At 52.9% G+C, this 20,232-nt stretch overlaps 1 protein-coding gene across 23 annotated transcripts in view; it reads right to left on the bottom strand.

Annotated features, from left to right (window-relative positions):
- Positions 1 to 20,232, bottom strand: part of LOC140389119 (mucin-13-like) — a 206,150-nt gene that overhangs the window by 71,983 nt on the left and 113,935 nt on the right. The gene's annotated exons all lie outside the window — the stretch shown is intronic.

Genomic DNA, 20,232 nt, shown 5'->3' with positions numbered 1-20,232 from the left:
ACCGGGGCCGTGGTCAGTGTTGCCTTGAGTTCCCTCCATTCGCGCTCGTGGGCAGGGAGCCATTGGAAGTCTGTCGTCTTCCTGACCAGGTTCCTGAGAGCCGTGGTATGAGAGGCGAGGTTAGGGATGAATTTCCCTAAAAAATTAACCATGCTCAGAAATCGGAGGACCGCCTTCTTGTTCTCTGGTGTTTTCATAGCTGTGATGGCAGCTACCTTGTCCGCATCCAGCTGCACACCCAATTGGGAGATGTGGTCCCCGAGGAACTTAAGTTCTGTCTGACCAATAGAGCATTTGACCCTGTTGAGCCGAGGCCATGCTCATGTATACGTCTGAGTACGCGCTGGAGGCGACTAACATGCTCCTGCGGGGTGGTGGACCAAATGATTATGTCATCGACATAGACGCGAACACCTTCAATACCTTCCAGCATTTGTTCCAAAATCCTATGGAACACTTCTGATGCAGAGATGATGCCAAATGGCATCCTGTTGTAACAATATCTGCCAAAGGGGGTGTTAAACGTGCAGAGTTTCTTGCTTGATTTATCGAGCTGGATTTGCCAGAATCCTTTTGAGGCGTCGAGTTTGGTAAAGAGCTTGGCGTGAGCCATCTCACATGTGAGCTCTTCGCGCTTGGGAATTGGATAGTGCTCTCTCATAATATTGCGATTTAGATCCTTGGGATCAATGCAAATTCTCAATTCGCCGGAAGGCTTTTTTATACATACCATGGAACTGACCCAGTCGGTCGGTTCCGTGACTTTGGAAATCACTCCTTGGTTCTGGAGGTCCTGCAGCTGCTGCTTGAAGTGGACCTTAAGGGGTGCTGGGACCCTGCGAGGTACGTGCACCACAGGCGTGGCATTCGGTTTTAATAAAATCTTGTAGGTGTACGGGAGCGTGCCCATGCCCTCGAAGACGTCGTGGTACTGGTTGATAATGGCATCGAGCTGCGCCCTGAAGTCAGTGTCCTGAAAGGCAGACGCGTCAGCAGGAGAGAGAGAGTGAACTCTCTGAACTAGAGAGCAATGAGATTGGCAGAGGCACCGGTGTCCAGGCGGAATCGTATTTGGGACCGGTTAACCGTAAGGGTGGCACACCACTCATCGTCCGGATCGATGCTATATACCGATAGAGACTGGATTCTTTGCTTCGGGGACACCCTGTTTTTTGTAATGATACCGACTCGAAAAGGCACCATCGGGTCCTCGGCGTCAATATTCGGGTCCGAATCGGGCTCGGTGATCGTGGGATGAATGGCCAGGACATTCCTGCGAGGCTGGCTGGAGTGACGAGAGTTGGCAGGCTGAGCTGATCTGCATAAAGCAGCATAGTGGCCAAGTTTGCCACATTGCAGGCATCGTTGGGATCTGGCAGGACATTGCTGCTTTAAATGGGAGGAGCCACAGTTGCCGCACCTTGTAGCTTCAGTACGCTCGCTGCGCCACCGCGCATGCGCGGCACGGCCGTATGTGGTGCGTGCCTGCGTAGTACGTTCGTCGACGGTGCCGTCCCCTCATTCGGTGCACACAAGCGCGGGAGTCGTGAAAAGCATGCAAAATGGCCGCCCTCATCCAGGCTGAGGCCCTGGAGTTGCTCAATTGCTTGGACCCGTTCTGCCTCGTGGGGATCTTGCCGCGCAGTTTCAGCAGCTTGGATGTGGGAATACCGACTAGTGGTGTGTTCATGTAGCACGCAGGTCTCGATGGCTATCGCTAGGGTGAGCTGCTTTACCTTGAGGAGCTGCTGGCATAGGGGGTCCGACTGAACACCGAAAACGATCTGGTCGCGTATCATGGAGTCGGAGGTGGACCCGTAATTACAGGACTGCGCAAGGATGCGGAGATGGGTGAGAAAGGACTGGAAAGGTTCATCCTTACCCTGCAAACGCTGTTGGAATACATAGCGCTCAAAACTTTCATTCACTTCGATGTCACAGTGACTGTCAAACTTAAGGAGGACCGTCTTGAATTTTGATTTATCTCCACCATCAGCAAAGGTGAGAGAATTGAAAATGTGGATGACATGGTCCCCGGCTGTGGATAGGAACAGAGCGATCTTCCTGATGTCTGAGGCAGCTTCCCGGTCTGTGGCTTCAAGGTAGAGCTGGAAGCGTTGTTTGAATATCTTGCAGTTGGCCCCTAGGTTACCGGTGATGCGGAGCGGCGGCGGCGGGCGGACGCTGTCCATTTTGCAGGATGGCTGTATGCTGGTGGAAGGCAGATCACTTGCAGGTAGGTCTAAGAAGTTTTAATATCCTTCAACTACTGGTACCATGATGTGTTGGGTGCTTTGGATCCGTGGAACACATACAGGCTACCAACACTTCAAATAGAACACTGTTTTATTAAGCTAGAAACTGTTGAACATACTTTCACTGTGGGTTAACACGATGTTAGATTAAACTAAAGACCTATGCCTGTCCTAACCAGCCTATGCACTCAGCACATGGTGAAGATCTGTGCTGTAAGCTGTAAGCTCTGTCCTTCTGAGAGGCTGCATCCCGAATGAGCGGGAAAACTGATGCCCTCTGTCTTTATAGTGAGTGTGCTCTAACTGGTGATTGGCTGCGGTGTTGTGTGTGTTGATTGGTCTTGCTGTGTGTCCATCAGTGTGTGTGTCTGCACCATGATATACTGGTGTATATTATGACACTTAACTCTATTTTTTCTCTCGTTGTCTCTCCCTACCCCTATCCATGATTGTTCTGATGCCTTCTGTCACTTTGAAATGTTTCAATTTCCTGGTTCTAATTGTCTCCTCTTGACCCCCATCCCTCACAAGGGTATTCTGAGGGATCTCCACTGCTTCCTTAAAAGGACTACAACTTTCCATTGACTGCCACCCTCTTCCACCTGATTGTTCTGACATTGACCAATTTCTCCTTTAACTCATCTCACTCCCTCCAAATAAAACGTTTTGCTTTAGGGACCCTTCTGGGTCCGAGCTGGACCTGTTATTTTGTTGGATAGGTCAAACAATTCTTATCCCAGTCCTATTTGGGACCCCTCTCAAAACTCACTTTCTGCTACATTGATGTCTATACCAGTGCCATGTCCTGCATCAGGGAGGTTGTCCTGAATTGGAAAACATTCACATTACCACCCTTCTCTCAGTTTCAGGTGATCCATCTCCAACTCTTCCCTTCCTTCCTTGGCATGTCTGTCTTAGTTTTGGAGATAGACTGTCAACTAATATTCATTATAAGCCCACTGACTCCCATGGCACACCCTATAAAAATTCAATTCCATTCTTTCAGTACTCTGGGTGGGATTCTCCATCACCCTTCGGTGGAATCGCGTAATGCAATTGGGTAGAAAACGGTTCCGCCACCAAAATCGCGGCTCGCATCAATTTCACTCCAAATCGCAGCTAGTCTGCTGCGTCCTGAGCGCAAGTTGATGGACTCTATCTTGGTTTCCAGGTTGCGGCGTCTGCTGTAGAGCTGGTCTATGAGGTGGTTGAGGTGCGTGAGAGATGTTGACATATTGATGTTGATAAAGATGTTTCTCACCTCTCTCACACTCCTCAGCCACCTCGTACACCAACTCTACGGCTGACGCCGCAACCTGGAAACCAAGATAGAGTTCATGGGCGGGATTCTCCCCCTACCCGGCGGGGCGGGGGTCCCGGCGGGATGGAGTGGCGTGAACCACTCCGGCGTCGGGCCGCCCCAAATGTGCGGATTCCTCTGCCCCTTTAGGGGCTAGGCCCGCCCCGGAGTGGTTGGCGCCCCGCCAGCTGGCGTGGAAGGCCTTTGGCGCCACGCCAGCCGAGGCCAAAGGGATTTCGACAGCCGACGGGACTCTGCGCATGCGCGGGAGCATCAGCGGTTGCTGACGTCATCCCCGTGCATGCGTAGGGGGGGTTCACCTACGCGACGGCCATCGCGGAGACCTACATGGCCGATGCGTAGTAAAAGAGTGCCCCCACGGCACAGGTCCGCCCGTGGGCCCCGATCGCGGGCCAGGCCACCGTGGGGGCACCCCCGGGGCCAGATCGCCCAGCGTCCCCCCCAGGACCCCAGACCCCATCGCGCCGCCAGGTCCCGCCGGTAAGGGACCTGGTTCAATTCACACCGGCGGGACCGGCTTAGCAGCAGCGGGACTTCGGCCCATCGCGGGCTGGAGAATCGCCCGGGGGGGGGGGCACGCCGACCGGCGCGCCGTGATTCCCGCCCCCGCCGAATCTCCGGTGCCGGAGAATTCGGCTGCCGGCGGGGGCGGGATTCATGCCCCCCCCCCGCCCGGCGACTCTCCGACCCGGCGGGGGGTCGGAGAATCCCGCCTCATATTTTCAACTTGCGCTCAGGACGCAGCAGACCAGCTGCGAAACACCACCAAACAGATGAGACAACAATACTATGCCACCTATATGCACACCAAGAACAGGAAGCTTGAGAAACTCGGCATCACTACCAGCAGCAACCAAACCTCCCCTGGTACCACAGTAGAAAACAATACAGGGAAATCTATTGTCAACTTGTTGGACTGCACCCTTCAACCAGACGTAATTGAAGTCCTCAGCAGAGGGCTCAATTTCTGCACCACCACCAAAATGGACTCCATCAGTCTCGCGGCAGACACTGAGGAATTCATCAGGAGAATGAGGCTCCAGGATTTCTTCCACAGACCCCAAGAGGCCGACAGCGAACCCAATGAGTTAACCAATGAACCAGAACAGTAGACTGAGAGATCTGCGTTGCAGCAACCGAAGAGGAAAGAGTCGAATTGGAGCCCTCCGGAAGGCTGCTGTCCTAGACTCGAGATGTATGCACAAGCCATGAGGAGTCGCGTCAATGCCAGATTCATCAGTCGCATTCACAAGACAGCCCCGAATGTCACCCAAGCACAACACAATGCCATACGTGCTCTCAAGGCCAACTGCAACATCGTCATCAAACCAGCAGACAAAGGAGGGACTACCGTCACACTGAACAGAACAGACTACTGCAAAGAAGTGCACCGACAAATCAACAACCAGGAACACTGCAGACAGTTAACCACAGATCCGACCAAGGAACACACCCGCCAACTCAACAGACTGATCAAGACCTTGGATCCAGACCTTCAGAGCACCCTACCTGCTCTCATCCCACGTACTCCCCGCGTTGGAGATCTCTACTGCCTCCCGAAAATAGACAAGGCCAACACATCAGGCCGCCCTATCGTTTCAGGCAATGGGACCTTGTGTGAGAACCTCTCTGGCTACATCGAGGGCATCTTGAAATCCATCGTACAAGGAACGCCCAGCTTCTGTCGCGACACGACGGACTTCTTACAGAAACTCAGCCCCCATGGACCAGTTGAACCAGGAACATTCCTCGTCACAATGGACGTCTCGGCACTCTACACCAGCATCCCCATGGCGACGGCCTTGCTGCAACAGCCTCAGTACTCAACACCGACAACTGCCAATCTCCATCGCAATTCTGCAACTCATCCGCTTCATTCCGGATCACAACGTCTTCACCTTCGACAACAAGTTCTTTATCCAGACACACGGAATAGCCATGGGGACCAAATTCGCACCTCAATATTCCAACATCTTCATGCACAAGTTTGAACAAGACCTCCTCACCGCACAGGACCTTCAACTAAAGTTATACACCAGATACATCAATGACATTTTTTTCCTTTGGACCCACGGTGAAGAATCACTGAACCGACTGCACGATGACATCAATAAGTTCCATCCCACCATCAGACTCACCATGGGTTACTCTCCAGAATCGGCTGCATATTTGGATACAGTCATCTCCATCAAGGACGGTCACCTAAGCATTTTGCTTTCCTGCAAGCCCACGGATAACCTCACAATGCTCCATTTCTCCAACTTCCACCCTAAACACATTAAAGAAGCCATCCCCTATGGACAAGCCCTCCGTATTCACAGGGTTTGCTCACACAAGGAGGAGCGTAACAGACATCTGCAGATGCTGAAAGATGCCCTCGTACGAACGGGATATGGCGTTCGACTCATCGATTGACAGTTCCAACGCGCCACAGCAAAAAACCACACCAACCTCCTTAGAAGATAAACATGGGACATCCGGTTGCGGCTATGCCTGGGTAGGTCGCACAGTGGGCAGCTCCCGCCGAGAACGGACTTTTGGGCCCTTTTAAGGAGCTCCAGCAGCACTTGGACGACGATTCCCGGTGTGGGAAGGAAGCAGTGAGGTTTCCCCAGCACTGTATGGAGTGGACCAGGAGTGGAGCGGTCAAAAAAGTGGCATTAGAGAAGAGAGGAGAACGGGCGTGAAAAAGCAAGATGGCGGCGGGCGGGGACCAGGCAGCGTGGGCTCAGTGGTCTCGGGAGCAGCATGAGTTTTTGAGAAGCTGCTTTGCGGAATTGAAGGTGGAGATGTTGGCCCCTATTGAAAGGCTGGTGGAGACCCAGAAGATGCAGGGGATGGCGATAAAGGAGGTACAGCAGAAGGCCTCTGATAATGAGGATGAGATCCTGGGCCTGGCTGTCAAAGTGGAAGCCCACGAGGCGCTGCATATAAAATGGCAGGAGACGCTGGAGGACCTGGAGAATAGGTCGCGGAGGAAGAACCTGCGGATTCTGGGTTTCCCTGAGGGCGTGAAGGGGTCGGATGCTGGGGCGTATGTGGCTACGATGCAGGGTACGCTAATGGGCGCGGGAGCCTTCCCGAGGCCCCTGGAACTGGATGGGGTGCACAGAGGTCTGGCAAGGAGGCCGAGGGTGAACGAGCCGCCGAGGGCTATGGTGGTGAGGTTCCACCGCTTCACCGACAGGGCGTGTGTCCCGCGATGGGCGAAGAAGGAGCGGAGCAGTAGGTGGGAGAATGCCGAAATCCGCATCTATCAGGACTGGAGTGCAGAGCTGGCCAAGAAGCGGGCAGGGTTCAACCCAAGGTGGTTCTCCACGGAAAGGGAGTGAAGTTCTGTCTGTTACAGCCGGCGCGGCTGTGGGTCACGTATCAGGACCGTCACCACTATTTTGATACGCCGGATGAGGCGTGGACCTTTATCAAAAATAAGAAGCTGGACTCAAATTAATGGTTTGTAGCATGTTATGGGGGATGCTGGGGAGTGTGAGGGGGCGATGTTTTTTCTTTATGTGGGCTTGTTTGGGGGGGGGCCGTGCCCTCGTTTTCTTGGGGTTGTGTGGGCCTGTAGCCCTGGGCCTTCGGGGATTGGGGTGAGGCTGCAGGTGGAAGGAGCTGTGCCACAGGGGGCGGGGGCGGCCCAGGCGTTTTCCCGCGAAAAGGGGGGGCGGGGCCCGAGGCAGGGGGCGGTACTGGCTTGGTGTCCACATTGGTGTATAGGGGGGTGGAGGGGGGGACTTTGGCCACCCTACTTTAGTGGGGGGAGGGCTGGAGACTTCGAGAGGAAATCCAATAGGGGGATCGGAGACAGAGGCGGGATCAGCAGGAGTCAGCTGACTTACGGGAGTGCAATGGGGGGAACAGGGGGGTTAAGCAGTTGCTTGGCCGGGGAGGGGAGGGGGTGGGGGGGTGGGTGGAACTGGATTGCTGCTGTGCTGACTGAGGGGAGGTTGAAGGTAAGAGGGAGAGTCTGGGCGGGGAGCCTCTGCCTGGGGGGCTGGAGAGTGCGGGAGGCGCGGGCACGTGGCTGGCCTAAAAAAGGAGATGGCTAGTCGGCAGGGGGTGGGGGGGGGGGGGGAGCGGGGGCGGGTAGTCCCCCGATCCGGCTGATCACGTGGAACGTGAGAGGCTAGAATGGGCTGGTCAACAGGGCCCGGGTGTTTACGCACTTAAAGGGGCTAAAAGCAGATGTAGCCATGTTACAGGAAACACACCTGAAGATCGCGGATCAGACCAGGCCGTGGAAGGGATGGGTGGGGCAGGTTTTTCACTCTGGGCTGGATGCGAAAAACAGGGGGGGTCGCAATCCTGGTGAGTAAGCGGGTGGCATTTGAGCCGGTGGGTATTGTGCCGGATAAAGGGGGTCGATATGTGATGGTGAGTGGCAGGCTGCAGGGGGCCCGGGTGGTGTTGGTGAATGTGTATGCCCCAAACTGGGACGATGCAGGATTCCTGAAGCGGATGTTGAGTCAGATCCCGGATCTGGAGGCAGGTAATCTGATAATGGGGGGGGACTTCAACACGGTACTGGACCCGGCACTAGATCGGTCTACTTCGAGGTTGGGTAAGAGGCCAGCAGCAGCCAAGGTCCTGAGGGGGCTCATGGATCAGATGGGGGGAGTGGATCTGTGGAGGTTTGCCAGGCCAAGGACGAGGGAGTTCTCCTTCTTCTCCCATGTGCACAAGGCCTACTCGCGAATTGACATTTTTGTGGTAAACAGGGCACTGATCCCGAGAGTGGAGGGGGTGGAGTATTCGGCCATTGCGATTTTGGATCACGCCCCGCAGTGGGTGGAGCTGGAGTTGGGGGAGGAGAGAGGCCAGCGCCCGTTGTGGCGAATGGATGTGGGACTGCTGGCGGACGAGAAGGTTTGTGGGCGGGTTCGGGGGTCCATCCAAAGATATATGGAGGCCAATGATAATGGGGAGGTGTCGGTGAGTGTGGCCTGGGAGGCGCTGAAGGCAGTGGTTAGCGGGGAGCTAATTTCAATCAGGTCTCACAGGGAGAAGAGGTAGAGGATGGAGAGGGAGAGATTGGTGGGGGAGATACTGAGGGTGGATAGGAGATACGCGGACTCTCCCGAAGAGGGGCTGCTGAGGGAGCGCTGGACCCTCCAAACGGAGTTTGACTTGCTGACCACGGGGAAAGCTGAGGCCCAGTTGAGGAAGGTACAGGGACAGTCTATGAGTATGGGGAGAAGGCGAGTCGGATGTTGGCGCATCAGCTGCGGAGGAGGGAGATGGCTAGGGAGATTGGGGGAGTCAGAGATGGAGGGGGGAACACGGTGCGGAGTCCAGCTAAAATAAACAAGGTATTTAGGGACTTTTATGCTAAGTTGTACAAGTCAGAACCCCCGGAGTGGGGCGGGGTGGGGGGAGGATGCGACAGTTCCTGGAACAACTGAGGTTACAAGGGTGATGAAGGGTGGGTAGAGGGTTTGGGGGCCCCCATTCGAGATGGAAGAGCTAGTTAAGGGGTTGGGGAGTATGCAGGCGGGCAAGGCCCCGGGGCCGGATTTGTTCCCGGTTGAGTTCTACAGTAAGTTCTCGGAGCTGTTGGGCCCTTTGTTGCTGAGAACGTTTAATGAGGCGAAGGAAAAGGGAATCCTTCCCCCGCTGATGTTGCAGGCCTTGATCTCGCTTATCCTCAAGCGGGATAAGGACCCGCTGCAATGCGGCTCCTATAGGCCGATTTCGCTCCTTAATGTGGATGCCAAGCTGTTGCCAAATATTTTGGCCACCAGGATTGAGGATTGTGGCCCGGGAGTGATACATGAGGACCAGACAGGGTTTGTGAAGGGCAGGCAGCTGAACACAAATGTGCGGAGGCTCCTGAATGTGATTATGATGCCCTCGGAGGGGGGGGATGCAGAAGTGGTAGCGGCAATGGACGCGGAGAAGGCCTTTGACCGGGTGGAGTGGGAGTATCTGTGGGAGGTGTTAGGCAGATTTCGGGGAGGAGTTCCTAGGGTGGGTTAAATTGCTGTACCGGGCCCCGGTGGCGAGTGTATTGACGAACCGGCTGCAGTCAGGGTATTTTAGGTTGTACCGTGGAACAAGGCAGGGGTGCCCTTTTGTCCCCCCCTGCTCTTTGCCCTGGCGATTGAGCCGCTGGCCATGGCGTTGAGGGAGTCCAGAAACTGGAGGGGGTTGGTTCGGGGGGGGGGGGAGAGGAGCACCGTGTCTCACTATATGCGGATGATCTGCTGCTGTACATTGCGGATCCGGTGGAGGGGATGGGGAGGTCATGCAGACCCTTAGGGAGTTTGGAGACTTCTCGGGATATAAGCTCAACGTGGGGAAGAGCGAGCTGTTGGTGGTGCATGCGAGGGGCCAGGAAAAGAGGTTGGAGGAGCTACCACTCAAGATGGTGGAGAGGAGTTTTCGGTATTTGGGTATCCAGGTGGCCAAGAGTTGGAGGGTCTTGCATAAACTTAATCTGGCACGGCTGGTGGACCAGATGGAGGAGGACTTCAGGAGGTGGGACATGTTGCCACTCTCCCTGGCGGGTAGGGTGCAGTCCGTTAAGATGATGGTCCTCCCCAGGTTCCTGTTCGCCTTTCAGTGCCTGCCCATTCTCATCCCCAAGTCCTTCTTTAAGTGGGTAAACAGGAGCATTATGGGATTTGTGTGGGCAAATAAGACCCCGAGGGTCAAGAGGCTGTTCTTGGAGTGCAGTCGTGGGGGTGGGGTTTGGCGCTGCCGAACCTGTGGAGCTATTACTGGGCAGCAAATGTGTCTATGATTCGGAAGTGGGTAATGGAGGGAGAGGGGGCGGCGTGGAAAAGGTTAGAGGTGGCGTCCTGTATAGGTACTAGCCTGGGGGCATTGGTGACGGTATTGCCGCTTCCGCTGACACGGAATACCACGAGTCCGGTGGTGGCGGCGACATTGAGGATTTGGGGGCAGTGGAGACGGCATAGGGGGGAGGTAGAGACCTCAGTCTGGGCTTCGATACAGGACAACCATAGGTTCGTTCCAGGTAGGATAGATGGAACAACGACAAAGAACAAAGAAAATTACAGCACAGGAACAGGCCCTTCAGCCCTCCCAGCCTGCGCCGATCCAGATCCTTTATCTAAACCTGTCTTCTATTTTCCAAGGATCTACTTCCCTCTGTTCCCCGCCCGTTCATACATCTATCTAGATGCATCTTAAATGATGCTATCGTGCCTGCCTCTACCACCTCCGCTGGCAAAGCGTTCCAGGCACCCACCACCCACTGCGTAAAAACTTTCCACACACATCTCCCTTAAACTTTCCCCCTCTCACTTCCCCCTGTCATGAAATCATGACACCCCCACTCTTGGAAAAAGCTTGTTGCTATCCACCCTGTCCATACCTCTCATAATTTTGTAGGCCTCAATCAGGTCCCCCCTCAACCTCCGTCTTTCCAACGAAAACAATCCTAATCTACTCAACCTTTCTTCATAGCTAGCACCCTCCATACCAGGCAACATCCTGGTGAACCTCCTCTGCACCCTCTCTAAAGCATCCACGTCCTTCTGGTAATGTGGCGACCAGAACTGCACGCAGTATTCCAAATGTGGCCTAACCAAAGTCCTATACAACTGTGACATGACCTGCCGACTCTTGTACTCTATACCCCGTCCGATGAAGGCAAGCATGCTGTATGCCTTCTTGACCACTCTATCGACCTGCGTTGCCACCTTCAGGGTACAATGGACCTGAACTCCCAGATCTCTCTGTACATCAATTTTCCCCAGGACTCTTCCATTGACCGTATAGTCCGCTCTTGAATTAGATCTTCCAAAATGCATCACCTTGCATTTGCCTGGATTGAACTCCATCTGCCATTTCTCTGCCCAACTCTCCAATCTATCTATATTTTGCTGTATTCTCTGACAGTCCTCCTCGCTATCTGCAACTCCACCAGTCTTAGTATCATCTGCAAACTTGCTAATCAGACCACCTATACCGTCGTCCAGATCATTTATGTATATCACAAACAACAGTGGTCCGAGCACGGATCCCTGTGGAACTCCACTAGTCACCTTCCTCCATTTTGAGAAACTCCCTTCCACCACTACTCTCTGTCTCCTGTTGCCCAGCCAGTTCTTTATCCATCTAGCTAGTACACCCTGAACCCCATGTGACTTCACTTGTTCCATCAACCTGCCATGGGAAACTTTATCAAACGCCTTACTGAAGTCCATGTATATGACATCTACAGCGCTTCCCTCATCAATTAACTTTGTCACTTCCTCAAAGAATTCTATTAGGTTTGTAAGACATGACCTTCCCTACACAAAACCATGCTGCCTATCACTGATAAGTCTGTTTTCTTCCAAATGTGAATAGATCCTATCCCTCAGTATCTTCTCCAACAGTTTGCCTTCCACTGACGTCAAGCTCACAGGTCTATAATTACCTGGATTATCCCTGCTACCCTTCTTAAACAAAGGGACAACATTAGCAATTCTCCAGTCCTCCGGGACCTCACCCGTGCTCAAGGATGCTGCAAAGATGTCTGTTAAGGCCCCAGCTATTTCGTCCCTCGTTTCCCTCAGTAACCTGGGATAGATCCCATCCGGACCTGGGGACTTGTCCACCTTAATGCCTTTTAGAATACCCAAAACTTCCCCCTTCCTTATGCCGACTTGACCTAGAGTATTTAAACATCCATCCCTAGCCTCAACATCCGTCATGTCCCTCTCCTTGGTGAATACCGATGCAAAGTACTCATTAAGAATCTCACCCATTTCCTCTGACTCCACGCATAAATTCCCTCTTTTGTCTTTGAGTGGGTCAATCCTTTCTCTAGTTACCCTCTTGCTCCTTATATACGAATAAAAGGCTTTGGAATTTTCCTTAACCCTGTTAGCCAAAGATATTTCATGACCCCTTTTAGCCCTCTTTATTGCGCGTTTGAGATTTGTCCTACTTTTCCGATATTCCTCCAAAGCTTCATCAGTTTTAAATCGCCGAGGTCTTATGTATGCTTCCTTTTTCATCTTAGATAGTCTCACAATTCCACCCGTCATCCATGGTTCCCTAATCTTGCCATTTCTATCCCTCATTTTCACAGGGACATGTCTGTCCTGTACTCTAATCAACCTTTCCTTAAAAGACTCCCGCATTTCAAATGTGGATTTACCCTTAAACAGCTGCTCCCAATCCACATTCCCTAGCTCCTGCTGAATTTTGTTATACTTGGCCTTTCCCCAATTTAGCACTCTTCCTTTAGGACCACTAAAGGTGGGTGGGTTCCTAAGCTGGCACCGGGCGGGAATTTAAAGGATGGGGGATTTATTCATCGATGGGACTTTTGCCAGTCTGAGGGCGCTGGAGGAGAAATTTGGGTTACCTCTGGGAAATGCCTTTCGGTATCTGCAGGTTTGGGCGTTCGTGAGAAAGCAGGTAGGGGAATTCCTGCTGCTGCCTGCCCGAAGGATACAGGACAGGGTGGTTTCGTGCGTGTGGGTCGGGGAGGGTAAGATAGCGGAGATATACCAGGAGCTGCAGGAGACGGAGGAAGCCACGGTGGAGGAGCTGAAGGACAAGTGGGAGGAGGAGCTGGGTGAGGAGCAGGATGAGGGCCTGTGGGCTTGACGCCCTGGGCAGGGTAAATTCCTCCTCATCTTGCGCCAGGCTAAGCCTGATCCAGTTTAAAGTGGTGCACAGGGCGCATATGACAGAGAATGAGTAAGTTCTTTGGGGCGGAGGACAGGTGTGTGAGGTATTCGGGGAACCCAGGAAACCACGCCCATATGTTTTGGACATGCCCAGCGCTTATGGAATTTTGGAAGGGCTTCGCAAAGGCTATGTCCAAGCTCTTGGATACTCGGGTTTAAAAAAACGAGCTGGGGGTTAAGTTATTTTGTTTTGTTGGCATATTGCCCTGTTTTCTTTGTATTATTTTCTTTTTGGAGTGTTTTGTAAAAATTATTGAAAAACCTTGAATAAAAACATTTATAAAAAAAAAAGAAGATAAACACGGGACACAACCGACAGAGTACCCTTCGTCGCCCAGTACTTCCCGGGTGCCGAGAAACTACGCCATCTTCTTCGCAGCCTTCAACACATCATCGATGAAGACGAACACCTTGCCAAGGTCATCCCCACACCCCCACTACTTGCCTTCAAACAACCGTGCAACCTCAAACAAATCATTGTTTGCAGCAAACAACTCAGCCTTCAGGACAGCGACCACGACACCACATAACCATGCCATGGCAATCTCTGCAAGTCGTGCCAGATCATCGACATGGGTACCACCATTACACTTGAGAATACCACCACCAGGTACGTGGTACATACTCGTGCGACTCGGCCAACATTGTCTACCTCATATGCTGCAGGAAAGGATGTCTAGAATGGTGGTACATTGGCGAGACAATGCAGACACTGCGACAAGGGATGAACGGACAGTGTGCGACAATCGCCAGGCAGGAATGTTCCCTTCCAGTCGGGGAACACTTCAGCAGTCAAGGGCATTCAGCCTCTGATCTTCGGGTAAGCGTTCTCCAAGGCGGCCTTCAGGACGCGCGACAACACAGAATCACAGAGCAGAAACGTATCGCCAAGTTCTGCACAAATGAGTACGGCCTCAACCGGGACCTTGGATTCATGTCGCATTACATTCGCCCCCACTATCTGGTGTAAACTTACGAAATCCTACCAACTGTCCTGGCTTGAGACAATTCACACCTCTTTAACCTGTGATTATCCCTCTCTCCAGTCGCACCATCTGGACCTGCAGACTTAATTACCTGCAAAGACTCGCATTCAAAGTATCGTATTGCAGGACTGGAGGACACTATATGTGTGGTTAAATCGGAGGACTGGAGCATAGTGTCCAAATATAAGCACTGCCTGTCAAAAGGATATGAAGAGAGTGCAGAAATGTGCTGAAAAGATTCAAGACAATGGTTTCAGGGTTGACAACATTTTCTAAAGTGACAGATTCAAGCAATCTCATTTTTGGTTTTCAGCAATCATTCCTGTCCCAGAAATTACAGCCACAAGGATATTTTTTTTCATAGAATTTACAGTGCAGAAGGAGGCCATTCAGCCCATCGATTCTGCACCGGCTCTTGGAAAGAGCACCCTACCCAAGGTCAACACCTCCACCCCATCCCCACAACCCAGTAACCCCACCCAACACTAAGGGCAATTTTGGACACTAAGGGCAATTTATCATGGCCAATCCACCTAACCCGCACACCTTTGGACTGTGGGAGGAAACCGGAGAACCCGGAGGAAACCCACGCACACACGGGGAGGATGTGCAGACTCCGCACAGACAGTGACCCAAGCCGGAAGTTTGACAGCCACTGCGACATTGAGGTGAATGAGAGCTTTGAACGGTACGTATTCCAGCAGAGGCTTCAGGGTAAGGATGAACCTTTTCAGTCCTTTGTCACCCATCTCCGCATCCTAGCACAGTCAAGTAACTATGACTCGACGGCTGATTCCATGATCCGGGATCAGATCGTTTTCAGGGTCCACTCCGACTCCCTTCGGCGGCAGCTCTTGAAAGTCAAACTCTGAGGCAGAGCAGACAGGGAGAAGTTGCTGAACACAGCGGGCCTGGTGGCCTGAAGTGCATATGTTTTAATGCAAGAAGTATTAAGGGTAAGGCAGATGAACTTAGGGCTTGGATTAGTACTTGGAACTATGATGTTGTTGCCATTACAGAGACCTGGTTGAGGGAAGGGCAGGATTGGCAGCTAAATGTTCCAGGATTTAGATGTTTCAGGCGGGGTGGAGGGGGATGTAAAAGGGGTGGCGGAGTTGCGCTACTGGTTAGGTGGGATCTCACAGCTGTACTACGGGAGGACACCTCAGAGGGCAGTGAGGCTATATGGGTAGAGATCAGGAATAAGAAGGGTGCAGTCACAATGTTGGGGGTTTACTACAGGCCTCCCAACAGCCAGCGGGAGATAGAGGAGCAGATAGGTCGACAGATTTTGGAAAAGAGTAAAAACAACAGGGTTGTGGTGATGGGAGACTTCAACTTCCCCAATATTGACTGGGACTCACTTAGTGCCAGGGGCTTAGGCGGGGCAGAGTTTGTAAGGAGCATCCAGGAGGGCTTCTTAAAACAATATGTAGACAGTCCAACTAGGGAAGGGGCGGTACGGGACCTGGAATTGGGGAATGAGCCCGGCCAGGTGGTAGAAGTTTCAGTAGGGGAGCATTTCGGGAACAGTGACCACAATTCAGTAAGTTTTAAAGTGCTGGTGCACAAGGATAAGAGTGGTCCAAGGGTGAATGTGCTAAATTGGGGGAAGGCTAATTATAACAATATTAGGCGGGAACTGAAGAACCTAGATTGGGGGCGGATGTTTGAGGGCAAATCAACATCTGACATGTGGGAGGCTTTCAAGTGTCAGTTGAAAGGAATTCAGGACCGGCATGTTCCTGTGAGGAAGAAGGATAAATACGGCAATTTTCGGGAACCTTGGATAACGAGAGATATTGTAGGCTTCGTCAAAAAGAAAAAGGAGGCATTTGTCAGGGCTAAAAGGCTGGGAACAGACAAAGCCTGTGTGGAATATAAGGAAAGTAGGAAGGAACTTAAGCAAGGAGTCAGGAGGGCTAGAAGGGGTCACGAAAGGTCATTAGCAAATAGGGTTAAGGAAATTCCCAAGGCTTTTTACACGTACATAAAAAGCAAGAGTGTAGCCAGGGAAAGGGTTGGCCCACTGAAGGATAGGCAAGGGAATCTATGTGTGGAGCCAGCGGAAATGGGCGAGGTACTAAATGAATACTTTGCATCAGTATTCACCAAAGAGAAGGAATTGGTGGATGTTAAGCCTGGAGAAGGGTGTGTAGATAGCCTGGGTCACATTGAGATCCAAAAAGACGAGGTGTTGGGGGTCTTGAAAAATATTAAGGTAGATAAGTCCCCAGGGCCTAATGGGATCTACCCCAGAATACTGAAGGAGGCTGGAGAGGAAATTGCTGAGGCCTTGACAGAAATCTTTGGATCCTCACTGTCTTCAGGTGATGTCCCAGAGGACTGGAGAATAGCCAATGTTGTTCCTCTGTTTAAGAAGGGTAGCAAGGATAATCCAGGGAACTACAGGTCGGTGAGCCTTACTTCAGTGGTAGGGAAATTACTGGAGAGAATTCTTTGAGACAGGATCTACTCCCATTTGGAAGCAAATAGACGTATTAGTGAGAGGCAGCATGGTTTTGTGAAGGGGAGGTCGTGTCTCACTAACTTGATAGAGTTTTTCGAGCAGGTCACAAAGATAATTGATGCAGGTAGGGCAGTGGATGTTGTCTATATGGACCTCAGTAAGGCCTTTGACAAGGTCCCTCATGGTAGACTAGTACAAAAGGTGAAGTCACACGGGATCAGGGGTGAGCTGGCAAGGTGGATACAGAACTGGCTAGGACATAGAAGGCAGAGAGTGGCAATGGAAGGATGCTTTTCTAATTGGAGGGCTGTGACCAGTGGTGTTCCACAGGGATCAGTGCTGGGACCTTTTCTGTTTGTAGTATATATAAATGATTTGGAGGAAAATGTAACTGGTCTGATTAGTAAGTTTGCAGACGACACAAAGGTTGGTGGAATTGCGGATAGCGATGAGGACTGTCAGAGGATACAGCAGGGTTTAGATTGTTTGGAGACTTGGGCGGAGAGATGGCAGATGGAGTTTAATCCGGACAAATGTGAGGTAATGTATTTTGGAAGGTCTAATGCAGGTAGGGAATATACAGTGAATGGTAGAACCCTCAAGAGTATTGAAAGTCAAAGAGATCTAGGAGTACAGGTCCACAGGTCACTGAAAGGGGCAACACAGGTGGAGAAGGTAGTCAAGAAGGCATACGGCATGCTTGCCTTCATTGGCCGGGGCATTGAGTATAAGAATTGGCAAGTCATGTTGCAGCTGGATAGAACCTTAGTTAGGCCACACTTGGAGTATAGTGTTCAATTCTGGTCGCCACACTACCAGAAGGATGTGGAGGCTTTAGAGAGGGTGCAGAAGAGATTTACCAGAATGTTGCCTGGTATGGAGGGCAGTAGCTATGAGGAGCGGTTGAATAAACTCGGTTTGTTCTCACTGGAACGATGGAGGTTGAGGGGAGACCTGAGAGAGGTCTACAAAATTATGAGGGGCATAGACAGAGTGGATAGTCAGAGGCTTTTCCCCAGGGTAGAGGGGTCAATTACTAGGGGGCATAGGTTTAAGGTGAGGGGGCAAGGTTTAGAGTAGATGTACGAGGCACGTTTTTTACACAGAGGGTAGTGGGTGCCTGGAACTCGCTACCGGAGGAGGTAGTGGAAGCAGGGACGATAGGGACATGTAAGGGGCATCTTGACAAATACATGAATAGGATGGGAATAGAGGGATACGGACCCAGGAAGTGTAGAAGATTGTAGTTTAGTCGGGCAGCATGGTCGGCACGGGCTTGGAGGGCCGAAGGGCCTGTTCCTGTGCTGTACATTTCGTTGTTCTTTGTTGTTCTCAGTGTGGATCCCGACGACGAGTGGTCTGCTGTCCTCACAGTGAACAAGGCCCACATCCGGTTCAGGCTGGACACCGGCGCATTGGCGAACCTCATCTCGAAATCCGACCTCAACACCATCCGCTCCAAACCAAGCATTCTTCCACCGGCCTGCCAGCTCCTTGACTACAATGGCAACGCCATAGCTGCAAGTGGCTCGTGTCAACTGGGGGTATCCAATAAGGCGATCAAGGCGACGCTGCGGTTTGAAATCGTCGGGCTTGACAGAGCATCTCTGCTCGGTGCTCGTGCCTGCAAGCTCCTGAACCTGGTTCAACACGTCCACACCATGTCATCATCACCGGCGACGGCCTCGCCCGATGGAAACTTGCAAGCCGACATAGATGACATCATCACGCAGTACCACAGCGTGTTCGACGGAATGGGCACGCTCCCATACCGATATAAAATCCTGCTCAAGCCGAACGCCACCCCTGTAATTCATGCACCTCGCCGGGTGCCGGCACCCCTCAAGGATCGTCTGAAGAAACAATTACAGGACCTCCAAGACCAGGGCATCATATTAATGGTTACAGAGCCAACATGGTCTGCGTCAAGAAGCCGTCAGGTGAGCTTCGCATTTGCATTGACCCTAAGGATCTAAACCGCAACATCATGCGGTAGCATTACCCGATACCAAAACGAGAAGAGTTGACCAGTGAGGTGGCTCGTGCCAAATTCTTTACTAAGCTCGACGCCTCCAAGGGTTTTTGGCAAATACAGCTGGACGCGTCCAGTCGCAAGTTGTGCACGTTCAACACCCCGTTTGGTCGCTCCTGCTACAACCGGATGCCTTTTGGCATCATATCTGCCTCCGATGTATTTCATCGCATCATGGAACAGATGATGGAGGGCATCGAGGGGGTGCGAGTGTACGTTGACAATGTCATTATCTGATCCACAATGCCCCAGGAACACATCGCTCGCCTCAAGAAGGTATTACAAAGGATCCATGAACAAGGGGCGTCATTCTCCGACCCCCCCCGCCAGGTCGGAGAATGGCTGTTGGCCGCCGTGAATCCCGCCCCCACCCACGCCGAAGTCTCCGGTACCGGAGATTGGGCGGGGGCGGGAATCGGGCCGCGCCAGTTGGCAGGACCCCCCCCCCCGCTCAATTCTCCAGCCCAAATGGGCCGAAGTCCCTCCCAGAAATTGCCTGTCCCACCGGCGTAAATCAAAGCTGGTATTTACCGGCGGGACCAGGCGGCGTGGGCAGGCTCCGGGGTCCTGGGGGGGGCGCGGGGCGATCTGACCCCGGGGGGTGCCCCCACGGTAGCCTGGCCCGCGATCGGGGCCCACCGATCCGCGGGCGGGCCTGTGCCGTGGGGGCACTCTTTCCCTTCCGCCTCCGCCATGGCCTCCACCATGGCGGAGGCGGAAGAGACTCTCCCCACTGCGCATGCACGGGAAACTGTCGGCAGCCGCTGACGCTCCCGCGCATGCGCCGCATTTCCGCGCCAGCTGGCAGGGCAACAAACGCCATTTCCCCCACGGTAGCCTGGCCCACCACGGCCTCCACCATGGCGGAGGCGGAAGAGACTATCCCCACTGCGCATGCGCGGGAAACTGTCAGCAGCCGCTGACGCTCCCGCGCATGCGCCGCATTTCTGCGCCAGCTGGCGGGGCACCAAACGCCATTTCCGCCAGCTGGCGGGGCAACAAACGCCATTTCCGCCAGCTGGCGGGGCGGAAATCCCTCCGGCGCCGGCCTAGCCCCTCAATGTTGGGGCTCGGCCTCCAAAGATGCGGAGCATTCCTCACCTTTGGGCCGGCGCGATGCCCGTCTGATTGGCGCCGTTTTTGGTGCCAGTCGGCGGACATCGCGCCGTTGGGGGAGCATTTCGCCCATGGTCTTCAGCTCAACAGGGCCAAGTGCTCATTTGGTCAATCGGAGATCAAATTCCTAGGTGACCACATCTCGCAGCAGGGCGTACGTCCAGACGCCAACAAGGTCTCGGCGATCAACGCCATGAAGATCCCGGAGGACAAAAAGGTGGTCCTCCGCTTTCTCGGAATGGTCAACTTCCTTGGGAAATTAATTCCCAATATGGCATCCCACACCACGGCCCTCCGCCATCTCGTCAAAAAGTCGACGGAATTCCAGTGGCTGCCCACGCATGAAGAGGAATGGTGCGAGCTGAAAGCAAAACTCACGACAGCCCCGGTCCTAGC

This window comes from Scyliorhinus torazame, chromosome 2 (assembly GCF_047496885.1).
Source record: "Scyliorhinus torazame isolate Kashiwa2021f chromosome 2, sScyTor2.1, whole genome shotgun sequence".
Taxonomy (NCBI): Eukaryota; Metazoa; Chordata; class Chondrichthyes; order Carcharhiniformes; family Scyliorhinidae; genus Scyliorhinus; species Scyliorhinus torazame.
The sequence above is the reverse complement of the archived record's forward strand: the minus strand, read 5'-3'. Positions and strand labels throughout refer to the sequence as shown.